The 17,773-nt window shown below is 44.7% G+C and overlaps 1 long non-coding RNA gene across 1 annotated transcript in view; it reads right to left on the bottom strand.

Annotated features, from left to right (window-relative positions):
• LOC148184553 (uncharacterized) overlaps positions 1–15,679 on the bottom strand; it is a 91,237-nt gene extending 75,558 nt beyond the window's left edge. The window contains exon 1 of the long non-coding RNA XR_015772235.1: positions 15,261–15,679. This is a non-coding gene — a long non-coding RNA (uncharacterized LOC148184553). The remainder of the gene's footprint in view (positions 1–15,260) is intronic.
• Positions 15,680–17,773: the final 2,094 nt, after the last annotated feature.

Genomic DNA, 17,773 nt, shown 5'->3' on the forward strand with positions numbered 1-17,773 from the left:
GAAGCAAAGCCTGGCAGCTTCCTCACTCAATTCACACCTCTGCCTGTGCAGAGAGGTGCAAATTGCACCTCCCAGAGCTGCTTCTCCAGAAGGGTTTATCGTAAGGGAGGGCGAGCTTTGCTGCACAACCACCCTGTGAGCAAATCCTCTCCTAGAAGGCAGCTTTCATCCCGGGACACTCCTCAACCTCAGCTCCCCAGCAGGGAGCTTTGGACGCTCAGGTCTGAAGGAATTGCCACAGCTCCAGTGTTTGCAGTTATGGGCACACGCCGAGCCTGTTCTGGCTGCACCAGGAGGGATCACAGCCTTTCCCATCTGGGAAACAGGCTGGGGAAGAGAGGTGCTGAGTGCCTGGGAGAAGCTGGAATAATTTAAGGCTGAAAGCAGAATGAGAAATGAGTTGTGTGAAGACCAACAGGGAGGTACTAAACCAACCACAGACCGAGCCAAGCCAAGGACATCGTGTGAGATCACCCCACTGGGAACTGTCCTAAAGTCCCAGAGAGCACAGAACGACATCGGCTTACACCCACAGAGTGCGCTCAGCCACTGAATGAGTATTTGGCTGGAAGTTGGGGCCACTTCAAACATTTTGCAGGTAACCCCAAGAGTCTCAAGAGACAGTTGCCCCTCCTTGGAAGAAGCTGTTGGTTTCCAGAGCTTTGTTTTTGCGACTAAGTGGAAAATGCTCCTAGCACAGCTAGTTAAGATAGAAAATCATTTTGCAATATATGAATAAATACCGGCTTTTCCACCTCAAGAGAGGTTTCATGACTTGTTAAACCACACACTGTGCAAAAAGCTGTGTTTCCAAACTAGGCTTCCTGTTCCAGCCTACAGAGGGAAACAGGCAAATGTACTTTGCACAACCACCCCTGCTACAAACACCAGTGCCCTTCTCCATGCCCCAGGTCTCCGACAGATCCTCTTGTGCAACTGGAAACGAGCAGCTTGGGCCCTTCCTCTGTATCTGGGTGATTTTAAGTTGATATCACAGCAATGTCCAGACTGGGCACTGGCCTCTTGGTGAGCAGCAACACTTGCCAGAAGCTGACAGAGAACAAGCTAGAGAAAGGAGCAGCCCACCCTCTTTGCTGAGGGGGTCATTTGGCTGGCTCAAAACCCCCAAAGAGGTTTGCGAGTCCGGATCTCCCCCATCCTTCTATTTTAATGCTTATGTCATTAACCACAGCACACTTGGCTCCCTTCTTGTTAAACCATAAACATGGGAAAATCCCTGAAGTTACCAGTGCCTTAAAAAAAATAAATAATGCAAGCCCTGAGCCTCTCTGCTTCTGCTGCGGAAACAATTTAAACCCGAGCTTTGGTTCGTACCCAAGCTGCTTCTTAAAGAAGCTTAAAGCGCTTTAACGTTCAGACATTCTTGCACGCCCCGTATCAACATTTTGCCTCGCGGTCTCTTCCAAGTTTGCTGGGAAATACACATCTGCAACTGCTTTACATACTTTTTGCATTCTCATTTCCTAGGCCAAAAGTCTTCCACTATCAAGCCACAAATTAATCTAATTATTTGGATATTTAGGCCTTTTAGGCTCGAGTCAGCAGAGAGTTAGGCATGTGTCTAATATTGCCTCTGCAACGTGACTGCTGGGGGACTATTTAAAGATAAGCACATGCCTAAACACTGCGCTGAATTAAGCCTCAGCATCTTCAGAAGCTGGCTTGAAACAAACTGGGGTTTAGGCACGTCAAGAATTGCCTTGGAATAGAAAACCAGAGGATGGGAAGGTATTTAGCAGGTGTGCACAAACACCCTGTGAGAGGAATAGATTGTTTTGGACAAAAATACTCAACGCATGGCTGAGATATCTGCAATAATTAGGAGAAGGGAACAATTTTTAAAAAGAATTATTTTTGTAAATCATCATATGGAAACTCTGACAAGTTTGAGGAGACTTATTTCACCTTCAGCACTGTCTTTTAAGACTGGTCAATGATAAATGAGCAGCTTTTTTCCACAGCACAAACACAAAGGTGTCAGGTTCTACAAGGGGCCAGCATTGGGCCAGCCTTGCCTCGACCCTCTGGTCTGTGTGGCCTAGAGAAAAACAATTCCCAAAAACGACTTGTGACCAAAAACCAAATGTTCAATACCGTAAATACTTAAATGAAAGGAAATAAGAGTGAAAGCAAACTATGAATCTCTATCACGTTTCCAACTCCAATTTGGGCATTTATATGCAATACTTACAAACCTTTAAAGAAGCTAAATTATCCAGAGCCATTATCCTGATGTTCAAATTCCACGCATGACTCTGCTCTGGGGGAATGGCAGAAATGTGACACCCTGGGACAGCCAGCAGAGGGGACACCCACACTTGGAATGCCGGGGATGGAGTTTTTTGTTTATCCCGGGGAAGAACCATCCCAAGAGGGAAACTGCGAGGCCCTTGTGCAACGAGCTTCCCCTAAACACCAGCGGGGTGCCCTAAAGCCCCCCAGTAACACCTGGGGAGGTGGGTTGCTGCCTTCCCATGGCTCAAGTCCTGCTCCCTGCAGGGCTGGGACTCCTGCAGCACCTCGCTGCGGCTCCAGCCGCTGCCACCCACTCGCTGCGTGACCCCGGCAGCGCTCATGATCCATCGTCCCGTCACCCTCACCGTTTACAGCAAAAAAAGCCATTTAGCCAGAGCCTGCAAGCCTTCAGCCCGCTATGCCTTGACAGCAGAGGTTATAGGAGGGGGGGAAAAAAAAGGGGGGGGGAAAAAAAAAAAAAAGAGAGGGAGAGAAAGAAAGAACAATGTGCAATCGGCACTGCATTAGAGATGGAAAAAGTACTTAAAGCCTGCAACATTCATCAAGGCTGAATACATAAATGCCACATTTTGAATAAGCCAAGCAAAAGACAATGACAAAGGAAAGGCGCGTTGCTTCAGGAATCTCTATCATTTTCATTTGCTGCTGTCAGGAACCTGTTTTTTGCCTCTCACTCTATCAGCCATTATAGCATTAATGAAGTAACCTCACATAGTTATTGACTGGCTTGTCAGAGTCCCTGCCTGATCCCTTAATAGAAACCATTGGTCTTCAGTTAAAAATGGGGTGAGCTGGGAGGTGCTGTGGGCATGTGCTGAATTTCAAGTGCACTCCTGAGGTTATCAAAAGCCATGAAATGCAAATTATTGTATTTTTTAAACACACAGATTTCATGCAACTGAGCATATAAAATTGACTAATACTGTACTTTATGCATTCCTAATAATGTTTCCAAATATGCTCTGCATATGATCTTTCCCCAGAAAGTTGTGGGTGGTATTTGAATAAGCAGAAATGGGCCTAGTTTTATTTTGTGAATAAAGTAGTTTCCTGGATGTTGCGAGTCTCTGTTCCTTCTAATATAAGGTAATGTTTATGCACTGTCTGTTCAAACAACACGGGTAATCCTTTGTCTGAATTTCTGTCTCAGATCAAAATCATTTTCCCTTCTTCATTTTTCCCCCCTCCTCTCTTTTCATAAAGCATCCTAAGTCCCAGAACTAGTATATTCTCATTTACTAGAAATTGAGGGTTGGCAGAGGGTCTAGAAATAACTTCTTTTCCCAGAAGGTAATAAATCCAGGGAGGAATCTAAAACACTGAGTTGTTAATTCCAGTACCACCACGCCACTGCCTGTGCTGCGGGTACCCCACTGAATCAGCCCTGGTGACAAGCAGTCAGGGCCTGCACATCCTCCTGCAGCGGCTTCTGGAGGACGAGGCATCCAAAAAAGCCTTTTCCAGCTAGGAAAGCTGAAAAATCTGGGACTGCAGTGGGAAAAACTACAGGGTGACCTTTCACAGGCACCTCCAGGGAGGAGCTGCAGCCTGTGGTCTGATGATTTTCGTCAAGGCTCCTAACATAAGGCCCAGATGTGCGCTTTGCACATCTGTAATCAGCCAAATCACGGCCCAGGCAGCAGCGAGTCCTCTTGGCACACAACACTCCCAAACCACACAGCCCTGCCCCTGGTCAGACCCAGCCCAGCAAATCCAGCCAACTTTCTGGAGTCAGGCCCTATTTGCAGGGAAGATTTGAACAGGTAGCCCTGATAAATAAACTTCTCCACTTTGAGCTCAGGAGAGTCTCAGAGGTTAAACATGACACTGGTTTTGAAAACAGTAACGAGCAGCCTCACGTCTCGCTCGGCACAGACAGCAGCGAGAGGAAGAGCTGTACAGCCAGACCTGATTTGAGATTGTTCAGACCTCTTGGGTCTGCAAAACTGGGTTGGCATTCTCAGAAGAACAGACTCCCATAATAATTGCGGTCTTCTCTCATTTCTGATTGGGCTAAAAATTCCCTCAGAACAACTCTCACGGCACTTTCACATCCCTGGTCTGAAATTAAGCAAATTTCTCCTAATGAATACTCTGTTTGTTGATTTGGTGACACGTTTTCCAAGTCTGAAATATTATGAAATTCTTTAATTCTGCCCCTTCCCCCCCCCCCCCCCCAATTTTCTTCAATTAATTATTTGCAGGCTGTTTCCCTCCATAAAAGACATTCATTGGGACATTTGGTGGGCAGCATGTTAGGAATGCCTTTCATTTAACCTATTTCCAAAATACTCCCTTAGCCCTGTGTGCAGTGCTCAGCAGCACCTTTACCCATCCCCTCACACGATCACGGGAGGGACACGGGGCACCATAAAGACTCAGCTGCGCCAAAATCAGGGCAAGGGGATTTCCAAGGGTCTGGGAGGGGGCCACAGATGATCCAGTGTACAAACACCCTCCAGCCCAGGACATCCCAATGTTGCTTCCCTACCTTTGCCTTAACCCTTGAGGCTGGTACCCATCAGCATTTTTCCATCATCATATTTCCAGGGCTGTCCCTGCAAGGGAGCAGGACTTGGATGCAGCATTTCAGATTAGTGTGAGCCACGCAGCCCAGGGTCTAGGACACCACCTTCTATTAAAATTATTTATCGTAGCCTGAAACCCACAGTTCCTCCCCAGATTTTAAAGTCCCCAGTGCTCTTGGGTGACAGATAAATCCCAGCTGCCATCATTGGGCAGGACAAGCTTATCCTTGGCTGAAAATAAACAAGTTTTCTCTTTGCATGTGAGGGACAAAACCCCACGATGTAACACTACTTTCTAATCCAGGAGAGAATAAGTGGGACAACAAACCCTGTGCTCTCCACCACATCTCAGGAAAGTTTTAGGGCATTGGGTTTTGGTACAGTGTAAAGCCCAAGTAGCCACCAAGCAGTTTTTTCTGTGAGCTTGCACACTAACAGCTCTGGAATGGGTAGAGCAGAGGGTCTAACCTTTGTTTAGATTCTCACTTTCCAGCGTGATTTGTCCTTCCCTACTCATAAGCTCTGTTATCTTCCAATTTTTCTCTTTGTGGGACATTTTTTCTTTCCCTTCAGGATACCCTGATGCCACATCTGTAGTCTGAACCCCACAAACAGCCACTCTTGCCCACAGCCCCTTGCTCTGCAGCAGTGATGTGAGGAGTGGCCCTTAGAAACAAGGTCACTGCCAGGAGCTCATCAGGTCTGATCCTCTAATTGTGCTCAACAATTGCTGAAAGGAACCAAAAAAATCATCAGTGAGCTTCGGCTTCCCTGGTAATTAATGTTGTTATTACAGAATTGTTAACAATTATCAGACTCTGGCAATGCAGCATCAAAGATTTTGAGCACCTCCAGGAAGATGGAGCCTGCTTGACTCTGCTTCCATGGATTGCAGCTTTGGCCATATTTCAACTGTACCTCTAATGCCTGCCCTGGGACGAGCCAAGAAAAGGCTCCTAATTGCTTGCAAGAAACCCTGCTTGATTCAGACACAAATAAATTCAGCCTCAAAACCATCTTTGTTTTGGGGACAGGCTCCAAGGTCCTTGGAGAAGCCTGCATGGATTTTGTGCATCCCAGCTGCCACCAGGGCATCGGCCTTGATGATTTTCACATGAGCAGCGAAAAACTGAAATTATTTTTAAAGGCTACCCAAACCCAGCAAATTCACACTGGCATTGGCTGTATGCAAACAGGCCACTGTTCCCTGTGTTTTGTTGAGTGCAAAATATTTGGCATGCAAAAGCTGTGTCTTCAGGGATTCTTTTTTTTTTTTTTTTTTTTTTAAAATAAGTAGTCTGGACGTATTGTAAGAGACAAAGTAATTAGCATTCACTCAGCTCAGCAGGGCAGCAATTTAAACTTTTACAAGAAGTCAAAGTTCAGGATGCTGCCCTGCCATCAACTTTCTACATACAGATGGGATACAGACTGGAATATCCAAATGTTTCAAGCTACTCCGGGTTATTTGAAACTCCAATAGACACATTACTGTGGGGAAATTGCTTAATCTGCTCCAGGATTTATTGCTATTGTATCTTCAGTATGGAGGTCCTGGAGGGTTGGAAAGAGCTGCTCTCAGTGCAAGTATTTCATACCATATTAACAAAGTTTGACCATATCTTTAATCCTCAACATCATTACATCCTATTTTTATGCAGACAGGCACATAAAAACACTCCACAAAATGAATGGGTGTTCACACCCTACTCCAAATAATCCCACAGTGTGGGAAAAGGAGGGAAGCAAAGCACTTTGCTGCTTGCTTCCTTCCAGGAAAAGGCAACTTCGTTGTCATATAAAGCAAATAAATAGAAAAGTCCAGAGGAAAAGAAAGTGCCCTACTGCGTTGGATTGATTTTAGAATAAGTGCGTGCTGCTGGAGAAATAGATTTTTTCACCTCTTAGGCAGTCATTTTTACAAATGTATGAGGTGAGCACCGATTAAAGCTCGCCAAGAAAGAGGTATTTTTTTTTTCCCCCTCCTCTTTTTTCTGTTCATCCCACCCTTCTCTCTCCATCTCCATCCTGCCAGGCAGATCCTGATCTGTTTGGGGGGCACTGGTGGGGAGGACAGGAATCCCTGCCCAACTTGGGGAAGAAAATCCTCTGCCCCAGGGCTCACAGGGGTTCAGGAGGGGAGGGGGGAGTGCAGAAAGTCCCAGGAGAGAAAAATACTCTGCCCCACTTCACATAATTATTTGGGGCTTTCAGAGGGAAAAGAGTAAGAATTGGGTTTTTTTCCTTGTTTCCCACCCCCAGGCTTTCACTTGGAAGAGTAGGTAAAACTGACTAGAAAGAGGAGATAAATGTATAAAAGCATTCCTTTTGTACACAATTCACACTCAGCAAAAGAAAAACAACTTGAGCAGGAAGGAAATCGGGGTATCATACACAAATATAACAACCCGGGTGAAAAACAGTCTTGTCTAATTGCCTTGAAAAGTATTGTCATTATTCTGATGGCTTCACCAGTTTTAAAAAAAAATAAGAAAAAAAAAGTTGGAAAACTTCACTCTGAGTTTTGGTGGCATCTTTGCACCTCAGAAAAATAAATTTAAAGGCAAAAAAACAAAAGGAATCAGCACATCAGGATTTTAGGCCTCATGCAGGGATGAGCATTGATTCTGTACATCCCCCACTTCATGCATGTTTCAGATTCAGAATGAAGCACTTGCCTTCTTTCCAAATGAAAGTAACATCTCCCAGGTTCTCACCACTTCCCATTTGCCAAGCAAAACAAACTCTGAACACAAACAGTTCAGCTCTTTTCCATTTTCCAGAAAACCTAATTAAGGGCATCGCCTTGTATATGGTGTGTATAAAACCAGGGAGAAACAACCCTACACCTCCCCACCTTCCCTTTGAGGACACAAGGAATATTTGCCTCCTTAACTGAGGCACCACAGGACGTGCAGGAACTTTTCCGAGTCAGTAATTCAGTGCTGGAGGAGATAGGGATGGCTGATCTGTGCTTTGATTCAGAAATTAACCCCACATCACTTCCTCCTCAAATGAGACTGACTGCTCCCCCCAACCCCAATGCAAATTTGCACTGGCTTAAGTCATTAAAAGGACTAAAAATTTATTTCCTTTTCTTTGTTGTAAGCCTGCCAGATTTTTTCTCACAGGTGGATCACCATAGGAAAAGCAAGATAAGGTTTCCTAAATATTTACAGATTTGCCCAAACTCAGAAGAGAGGAAAAAAAAAAAATAAAATTATTACTCACATAAGGTTTCCAGACCTCTTGCCTCCAAGAGGCCTGAAGAGTTTGGATACCTGTCTGACTGCAGGTCTCCATTACTTCTGGAAACCATACAAGACCGACAGGATCTTGTCTACTGAGGTCAACACCAGCACTGGTAGGACCCTCAATCCCAGAGCCAAGCTTATCTAAAACTCAAGTAAAGCTTTTTTGATTTGCCTTCATTAAGGCCCATTCCTATCATGCATTTAGACAAACTTCTGCTGCTAAATTTTCTTTTTTTATGCCACAAGTGCATTTTCTAATTGAAAAGAGAGGTAACTTGTTTTAGTGTCACAGGCTTTAATTAAGCATAGTTTGTCTAGAACAGCTCCAGGGTTTATTTATTATTTATTAAAGAAAGGTTAGTTATTTATTGGGGAGGGGGAAGACACATCTGTTAGTTGCAACTTCACGGAATGAAGCAGACAGCCCATCACTCAAACTGCTTTAGGACATGAGTGGATCACTATCAGGGTCAGGAAAAAGATATCTCTTTTACTGATGTGTTACATAATGAGGGTATTTTTGATACATTCAAGTCTTCCTTGAAGCTGTGGTTGTTTCTGGTCACTATTCAAGGACAAGACACTGGGTTTAAGGGGAGGGGGGAAATAAAACAGGGGTCTCAGCTTGCACTTTGCTTCAGGAGTGCTCCCACATCACTGGGACAGGCACTGCAGAAGGGGCTGGGCACACAGCAGGGACAGGCTGCTCAAGGGCCCCTCACTGACATTTCTCTCTCTCTGGCAGATGCAGCAGCATTGAGGATCAGTCCTGGTGCAAACAGACCGGTGTGCAGGGAGGAATCCTCTGGGAAGCAGCAGCAGGACACGCTGCAGACCAGCTCCTGCAGCAGGGACAAGCTCCTCTGTTGAGCACCTCTTTGAGGGCAGGAGCCTATAAACCCAATGAGGGGCCTAAAAAGCCAGGCTAAGTTATAGTTTTCCCTTTATTTATTTAATTTTTTTTTTAATTAAAAAAGCTTTAACTTTCCCCTCATCACTTCTGGGCTGAATTGGTTTGATCCGGAGAGGTAGTTATGCATAAGAGCAACCACTTTATATTGAATTAGGGGATTTCTCATGCAACACATCTCACCAATTACAAGGCAGGGATGCAATTCTATGATTTATAATACATTATACTGTTAAATAATATAACATTATAGATACAATTTGTACCTATCTCTCCATGGATTAGAGAGGTGGCACATGAAGAGTGGATCATTAAACAGCAGCGCAAGGCCAGGGGCCAAGCACTTCTGTTTAACAAGCTGCTCCAAGTACCACCCCTCTAATCCATGGAGAGAGAGAAAAAATTGTTCCTGTATCTTGTTCTAAATCAGGTTCTTTGGGTGTGTTTTGGGGGAGGGTTTATATTATAATAATAATAATTTCTGCTTAGGGGTATACAGTTTAAGTTGAAGGAGCTTCTGTTCCAGAAAGGATCTGGAATTTATGATCTGGATAGATTTGAGGGTGATTTGGGGGGAGAAGGAAATGGCTCTCAGGCCATTCCAGGGCAGAAGCACCCACACCCTCCCAGTCCAAAGGCACACGTGGAGAGGACAGCCAGCCCTGAGCTGCCCCAAGTGAGCAAGCTGCAAATGGCAGGAGGGCCTAAGGCAGGAGCTTGGCCACATCCTTGCTCCATCAGGCAGGAACGCCCCGGGAACACTCAGCACCCAGCTTGCAAAGCTCAAACCCCACCAGCAAGGTTCTGGGCCACGCCAGAGCCTCCATGGGGGACACCTCCATGGGTGGGGACACCACATTTGCAACGCTGGCATTCCCCACCCTGAACAACCCTGTGGCCATTCCCGTGCGAACATCAAGCAGCAGCCGCGGCTCAGCACGCCGAGGTCTTTGGGAGGACAGAATTGACACGGTGGTATTTCAAGGCACCGATGGCCACGTGTAGCAGCTGAAGGTGAGCTCTTTGACCTCCATCTCTTGTGTTTATATTACCTCTCCAGGGTCAATAAATGCAGATAGGAACACCAGGCTCGACAGACAACGTGCTGCTTTATAACGTTGGCACCGGCATTAGGGTCCCATGCCGTGGCTGCCAGGTTTATTAAACTCCATTACTATCCCCTTAACGATGACAACACCTTTCCACAACAGTACAGTTGCTTGGCTCCCGGGGAGGGCAGCACAATGAGGGAGCTTGAAGATATAGGGACACTGTTAGGCTGTCTTATAGCCCCTAACTCATCATCTGACAAGGCATTGATTCCTATTGACAATTTCATTGTAATGTCAGAATGTAACCTGAATTCATCTTTCATCTACTTCAAAAGTAAACAATGGCTTTGGAACGGGGAAAGGGAAAAAAAAAAGGACAGTGCTTAAAAATAACAAAAATAATAAAGAATTTTTATTCTAGCTTTTCCTCAAAAAAACCCAAGAGAACCAAGACTGCTCAGCAGCTACATGGAGCAGGGCAAACTATTAATAGAAAACACATTATTTGACAAATTTTATCACTGCTTCAATTTGCAAATTATTCACAAATCTACTGTCACTCATTCAATTCTGTTCAATTTATGAAACTATATTAAATTAGCATTATTCCACAGAAACTATTCTCAGCCTCCAAAAAAAATTTCCAGGTGATATTTACAGCACTGGCTGACAATTCACGGTCACCTCAGCCATGGTAAGGTGCCATTACTGTCCCTCAGCTTAACAAGCTGTGAAATAAACAGGGATTGAGGGATCCTTCGATCAGGCTTTCCACGCTGTCTATGTTTGAAAGAGGAGATAAAAAGGAAAGGCTGGCAGGGCTTGGCGTTGGCACAGCATTACATTTCTATTAATAAAGAACAGCAATCAGCTCTGAAATTAATGTGGATCTGTTATCTCCTCACACACGCAAAGAATTCGTGTCTGACGTGGTCACACGGACTGCGGTGCAAACGACGGGGCCAAGCCGCTCGTTTTTCTGTTTCGCTACCTCTGTGCCTTGGCTCTGCTCTGGTTTTGTGTGTTTTTTCCTCAGAAAAGCATGTGCAGACATGTAGGATAAAGATCTGTCAGCACGGTCCCTCTCTGTGTTTCTAGAGACTACACTGATGTATTTCATATGCCTCTAAAATGCAAATTGAAATTTGCTAATTTCTAGGTTTTGGCCACCTGTTGCACTTTACCACTCCTGTTTAATAGGGACATGGAGCAGATTAAAAGTTTTACTGGACTGAAGGCTAAGACACTTCCAAAGTGCTCCACAAATATCAGACACACTTGGCAGACAGGAACACTGAGGTACAAATTTCCACACTGTGGTGAAAGAGACCCTGGAGCCTTAAGAAAAGTGAAATAAAATAATGAAAATACACCTCTTCATTTCAGTTCCATGGGATTCAAACAATGTACAAAAATTCCCTAAGCAATTTTCCTGCAGCACAGCTCCCTAATGAGGCTGGGGAAGCAGCTTCTCTCCACATTCCCACAAATCGCTAGTCATGACGAGCAGAAAAGGCAAATTCAGTCTTTCAGGGTGGAAACCATGCAAGAGGTGCCAAGCTGATGGTCATGGCTCAGCCATCAGCCAACCACCTTTTCCACTGATAGGCCATCCCATGACAAAATCCTAATTTTGAGACATTTGTTTGGGGTATTTGCTTTTTCACCAAAATGGTTACTTGGGGTATTGTTTCAAGTTATGTTCGAGTAGTCCCACACTGAATAAAGAGTAAGGAAAACATCTAAAATTTCCACTTGTCCTATGAAGCTTTGGCATAAATAGGATCTTAAGGTATTTCATGATATTGTCTTGGGCACAAGATAGAAACACTCTGTATCTAGAGAAAAAAATAAAGTAAAATGAATAGCCATTAAAAAAAGAGGCTACAAACCTAACACCTGAGAAGGTGTGCGCTGATAGGGAATTTGCATTTCTTTTAAAACATTATTCCATGCATTGTGTCTCTTGTGTGTTCCAGGGACACTGCCTCTCCAGCTGTGACCCATCAAGCTGCTCCTGAGGAAAAGATAGAGTCATCCTGGGATATCATCACATCCATCTCCCACAGGAGAAGAGACCTGACAGTGCCTGGGACATCTTGGCAGAAAGAAGCAACAAAGAGCAGCCAGGAAGGGAAGCGGGGAAGAGCTGCATTCCCAGCAGGGAAGAGATGAATCTGATAGACTCCCCCTCACACTCTTCTCCAACCTCCGGGCCCAGCTGGACTCAGCATCCCAACTGCTCTCCCCACGAGGACAGGGGACGTGGGAAGCGCGCGGCTGGCAACGCACCCGCCAGGCTCCGAGGGATCCGAGAACACCCTCAGGTTCGCAGGCACCCGGAGCTTGCCAAATCATTTCAGCTCATCTCTAATTGTCAGCGATCTCTATTAGCTCGGTAGTGTGGCTTTGACATAAGGATGAACAGAAGGGTTGTTACTGGCTAGTGAGAGGAGAGGAGCTTCTGGTCCAAGGAAGAAAAGCATCTTCCATGGCAGAAGGAAAAAAAAAAAATCTTTTTTTCCTTCCCACATAGGCTAAACTATATGGAAGGCTAACAGAGAAAAGACAAAGGGACTAAGCAATGGACATCCATCAGCCTAAACTTCTCCAAATATCATACAAAAAAACTAAAAAAAAAAAAAAAAAAAAGAGAGAAAAGCTTTGTGGCTTGCCTCTCGGTATTAAGCAGTAAGAGATCTGTTTTATAATTGTCTCCAAGAGGAAAATACCAGAAGGGAAAATAGCACTGCATGCACCAATCCCAGCATAGCATGACTCCATTTGAGTCCTCAGCTCCAGGAGGCGCCTGGTTTAGCAGTGGCAGCTTCTTCTCCAGAGCACTTCTCTCTCAAATGACTGGTCCTCGAGACCCATAGCCACAGCACAACTCTCCCCATGCCAGCTGAAGCTAAAAGTTTATGTAGATGGAAAGTAAAGGGAGAAGGAAAAGAAGAATTGTGACTACACCGAGACCACGTTTTCTCAGATTATGCCACAATTCTGATCTTTCCGTATTATTTCCCTGAACAAGAGCCCCAGTTAATAGGACCTAAAAATACCCCAAACACATTTTTGGTTTTGCAAACAGTGTTTCATTCATGCCTGTCTGCCTGGTGATGCATCGTTACAATTGTAATGAGATAGCTGCCAGCCCTGGAAGGGTGTATTGCTCCCTGCACTTGGAATACTAAAGAGGAACTGAAGGCATGGAGGAGGTTAAAATGAGTTTCACTATATAGAAATGAGAGGGAAATTAAGTCAGGCCTGGAGCTAGAAGTTTCCTGAGCTTCCCAAACAGTCCAGGGCCACAACCACCTCTGCTTTAGACTTTTTTGCCCAATACAAACAGCAAAAGCACCACTTGGATGCCAGGAGCAGGCTCAGATCCGTGTTGGATGCTGGAATAGAGTCAGGTGGCATCTGCACCCCCTCACGGTGGCTGGGATGAGATGTGCCACAAACAGGGAACGCAGAGCAGCCCTAAATTAAAGCACTCCCAACACAACGCAATTACACTACATAATGTTTACTTATCTTATATACACTCAGAGGGAAGATAAATGTCTAGTAAAAACCACAATCCACTATTAAACAGCTATAAAATACTTCGCTGTCTTCCCATTTCAAAAGCTCCCATAGTATAAATAGTGGTCAAAAGTTCAGTGAACTGTCTTGTAGTCTGGTGCTCCATTCAAACCATGCTATTTCCAGAGAGTCTCCTGACACCGTATCTAATTTCTAAAATGAATATGCTTTAATTTTCCTTCTTCATGCATTGTGCTTTTTCCTCATTTAAAACAGCAACAGCCTCTGGCAGTAAAGGACATCACATTTCTGTGCGAGATGAAGCTTTTTTCCCCCGATATGCAGGAGAATGGCATGGGTCAAGGGAGAAAAAATGTATGCAAAAAACATCACACCCCACTGACCCCAGTATATTTTACATTACAATTTTGCCATTTCCAATATAGGTTCATTTTGCAGTGGACCATATCAGCCATATTTCAGGATTTACACAAAAAAAAAAAAAAAAAAGGAAAAGCAGTACCTGGAGCATTGTCTGCATAGGGTCTGTCCTAATGCAATATATGGATTGTCTTATTAATGTGTAGTGTAGCTTGCAGAGAACACACAGGCATGCAGGGAATATTTAAGAGTGCCAGGGAGGCAGCACAGGTGTTCTGTTGGGGATGTGCATATACATTCAATTATCTCTGCAGGTAGCACACAAGTGCATTTTGATGGCTTAAAACCCAGCCTGCCCCACGCTGCAGGTGAACCCCCTGGAATCAGGGGGGTTTGCCACGTAAAACCTCCTCCCCTGAGCCATTAAAGTCCCCAAAAACGTGGCACGTGACACAGGTTCATCCATTTCAGCTGAGGCTGCCATGCTTTCAGTGGGCAGCAAAAGGAGTGTTATCCCCTGGCAGACATTAAAAGGCTTCCTCCCACCTCTAACACAGGCAGAGATAATTAATTAATCCACAGCCTGATTGGAAAAGCCCAGAAGGTTCTGGAAGCTCCTCACGGCTTCACCCTTTAGCCTTAAGTGTTTAAACGAGGCCCAGCTGTGCCTCATTAACACTGCCCAGGCTCTCTGAAACTGTGGCAGCTGAGAAAAAAGATGCACCTTTTGTTCTCCCAGCCCTCCTCCAAGACCAGGAACGGGATGAAGTGGAAGCTTGTGGCAATCCCTGTTTTAACCAGGGGTAAAATCCCCACTCTCAACAGGAGCCTTGCCTGACTAAAGGCCATAACAATTCTGACTTCACACATTGCAAAGACCATAATGCTCACGGAACTGGCACATCTGACCATTACCAACAAAATAATCATCTGCTATTTTGACAGAAAATCAAAGAAGTCTGACTTAAGAAGTACCAAGACCCATAAAATCCTGCTGCTCTCCACAGATGACCAGCTAGGGGAAGGCTCACAAGGGAAGCAATACGTGGATACAGCTGTCTAAAGGCTAAATATACCAACAAAGCAGAACCACGGAACCAAGGGTAAATAGAGTTGGAGAAAAGGCTTAAAAGAGAAACAAATTTAGGACTTCACCATAAAAAGACAAAATCATCACCTTTCACATCAAGCAGCTACTCCACCTTACAACTGCTATATAGAAAGGAGCAACTTCAGGTCCTACAACTTTGTCTGCTCATCACCTCAAAAAAACCTGGAGCACCGCTGTGCTACAGAGCTGTAAAACTTCAGGAATAACAGAAAGACTTACCTGAAGCTCAGGGTAGCCCAAGGAGCTGGAGGGAGCTGCTCTGAGGGAACCTGGAGCAGCACACAATAAAAGTGCTTGCAGCCAGAGCAAGCTGAAGCTGAAACCATGCTCTGCAGGTGTTTGGGATAACACACTAATCAACTCCCTGGAGCTCACTGGCTGTAATTGCTCCACATCCACACCCTGCCAGGAGCCCTGACTCAGCGCACCCTAAATTCTGGTGTGGATCTGCTTTCGGGGTAGCTAAAGCTGCTTTGGGTTATTTCAAAGTCGTGGCCAGGGCACTGATGGAGGTTTCCTTTAATGGGGGGCAGCTTGCTGAAAATGCCCCTAAATGCAATTGCAAGAGCAGCACTTTTTTTGTGTTATTTTAAGCAGAAAGGGTAAAACATATAATATTTTCTTCAGGTGTTAGCACTCTTAAATGTCACAGAGAAGCATCCTGTTGCCTGGCAAGTTGTGGACTCGAGGCTCAACAGGTTTGCTTGCTTATTGTCAGCATTTACCTGAACTGGTTTTTAATAAAAGCCTTTGAAGCAAGAAAATCTCCTGCCTGAGACGAGGCGTTGGGAGCCTGAGTGGAGGCCCCTGAGAGTTGCTGAGCTACTTAGTGGCAGTCAGTTGCATCCCTGATACATCCCATTCCTTCATAATTGCAAATCCCCTCGGTGCTTCTCTGCACAGGACCAGCTTTCCTGTCAGCAGTTATTGGATGGGAACTGACACTGGTGTTTCCACATCCACGGTCACAAGGATTTCAGTAACCTGGCAAACGCTGCTGTGTTTCAAGAGGCCCATTTGAGCCAGCTAGATGTGGTGGAGGGCAGAACTTGGGCCTTCCTGTATTCATCCAGGGCTCTGAACTTAGCAAAATGAACCTTGGTTCCATATTATAATAATAATAATAATAACAACAATAATAATAATGATAATAATAATGTTCTCTTTGGCTTCAGAACACCAGTTCCATCAAAGTACTGACTGTTGAAAGTTCAGCTGCTAATGGCAAGCTATTTTGAAAAGGGAAAAGTCTGGAGGCAAATTATGAGGGAAAGAATAGATATTAATCATTTTAAAGTCATTCTGTCTCAGGCATTATTTTCCTTTCTTTCATTATTCATGATGAGTTTTTTTGCTTCAAGGCCAAGTGAATTCATAGGGCCTGACCCATCCAAACACAACCACGACTCTGAACAATGCAGCCCAGCTGAGTCTATAGGTAAAAAAAGAGCCCAAATGGAAAGAAAGAATGAAAAAGAAGACAATTCTAAACTGTGTATTTAAACACACACACAAAAGTATAACCTTCCTGCTGATGAGTTCTTTTCCCAGCACCCTGTCCACTCTGTTGCCATCCCGTCCACCCTGGTGAGGGATCTGTGGGATGGGAGTGCCAACAAGGAGCTCATCCCATGTGCTGTTTCTCTGCCCCTTACCTCCCTGGCCTCTAAAGCCATCTCAGTGGTGTCCAGCTGCTTGCAGCCAAGGGAAGACCTCTCACCTCTTCTTTCTTAGCTTAATTCCAGAGCTAATGGAAAATCAGTAGTTTCACTTGTAGCCTGGATAACCTGCACAGCATTTTGTTGCTGTGGGGCATGAGCAGATCCTGGGAAGAATTGAGCCTAGAGCCTTTTACAGCCCTCTGTTCAGAGGAGGGTTTTTTTCCCCCAGAAGCACCCTGGGGGAAGGTTTTCCCACATTGGGTGTGCAGAGCACTGGGGCTGCTGCAGGGAGACTCATACATCTGGACACAGAGGGACACCACATTTGTGGCAACTTCCTCTTCCCAGAGAATGAGGGGGCCAGAAAGAAGCTTTCAGGGCAGAAGCAATGACAGCTCCTAGACCTATGTTCTCCCCCTCCAGTAATTCTCAGCATCCCCAAGTAACCCCATGTATTGAAGAAAAACAGCAATCCAGAGTTCCCTTTGCTTCAGGGCAAAATAACCCAACAACATTACTTTGGTTTCTCTATATTTGTAACCGTGTTCCTTGGAAGACAGGAATTTTGCTGTGGAATATCTCTGGCAACCTTGAATGCAACTGATTTACTTCTCCCACTCTGGAATAAACTCAGGAAGATGAATCCTGCCTCAGACTCCACAGATGTGTGCATCTGCAGAAGATGCTGTTAATAATTAATATAATTGTACAAGCCCCTAGATATAAAAATACACAGACAGAGCTTCACATTTTGCCTGCTTCTCTGTAACAAATACCCAAACTGAAACAAATTTAACAAGATACATTACACAAGTCTGCAGACAGAAGTTGTATGAAAATTTTAACTCTCTTCAGCAAGAAAGCACTTCTATTTCCAGTAACGCTGGCAGCATATATTGTAGCTAGGCAGCCGCATTTATTTTCAATTATCATTTTTGCCTTTTTATACAGCATAATGAAATGCCTGGTAAATTATACATTTTTGTAAAACACAAACTTGTCTCTTTATTTCCAGCTCAAGTCTTGCAATATCGTTTTGTCTGCATTAGTTCTAGCTCTTTATGAGAGGCC

Source organism: Pseudopodoces humilis, chromosome 3, assembly GCF_049639895.1.
Source record: "Pseudopodoces humilis isolate 2021_Gansu_Grassland_sample_001 chromosome 3, ASM4963989v1, whole genome shotgun sequence".
In the NCBI taxonomy this organism is placed as follows: domain Eukaryota; kingdom Metazoa; phylum Chordata; class Aves; order Passeriformes; family Paridae; genus Pseudopodoces; species Pseudopodoces humilis.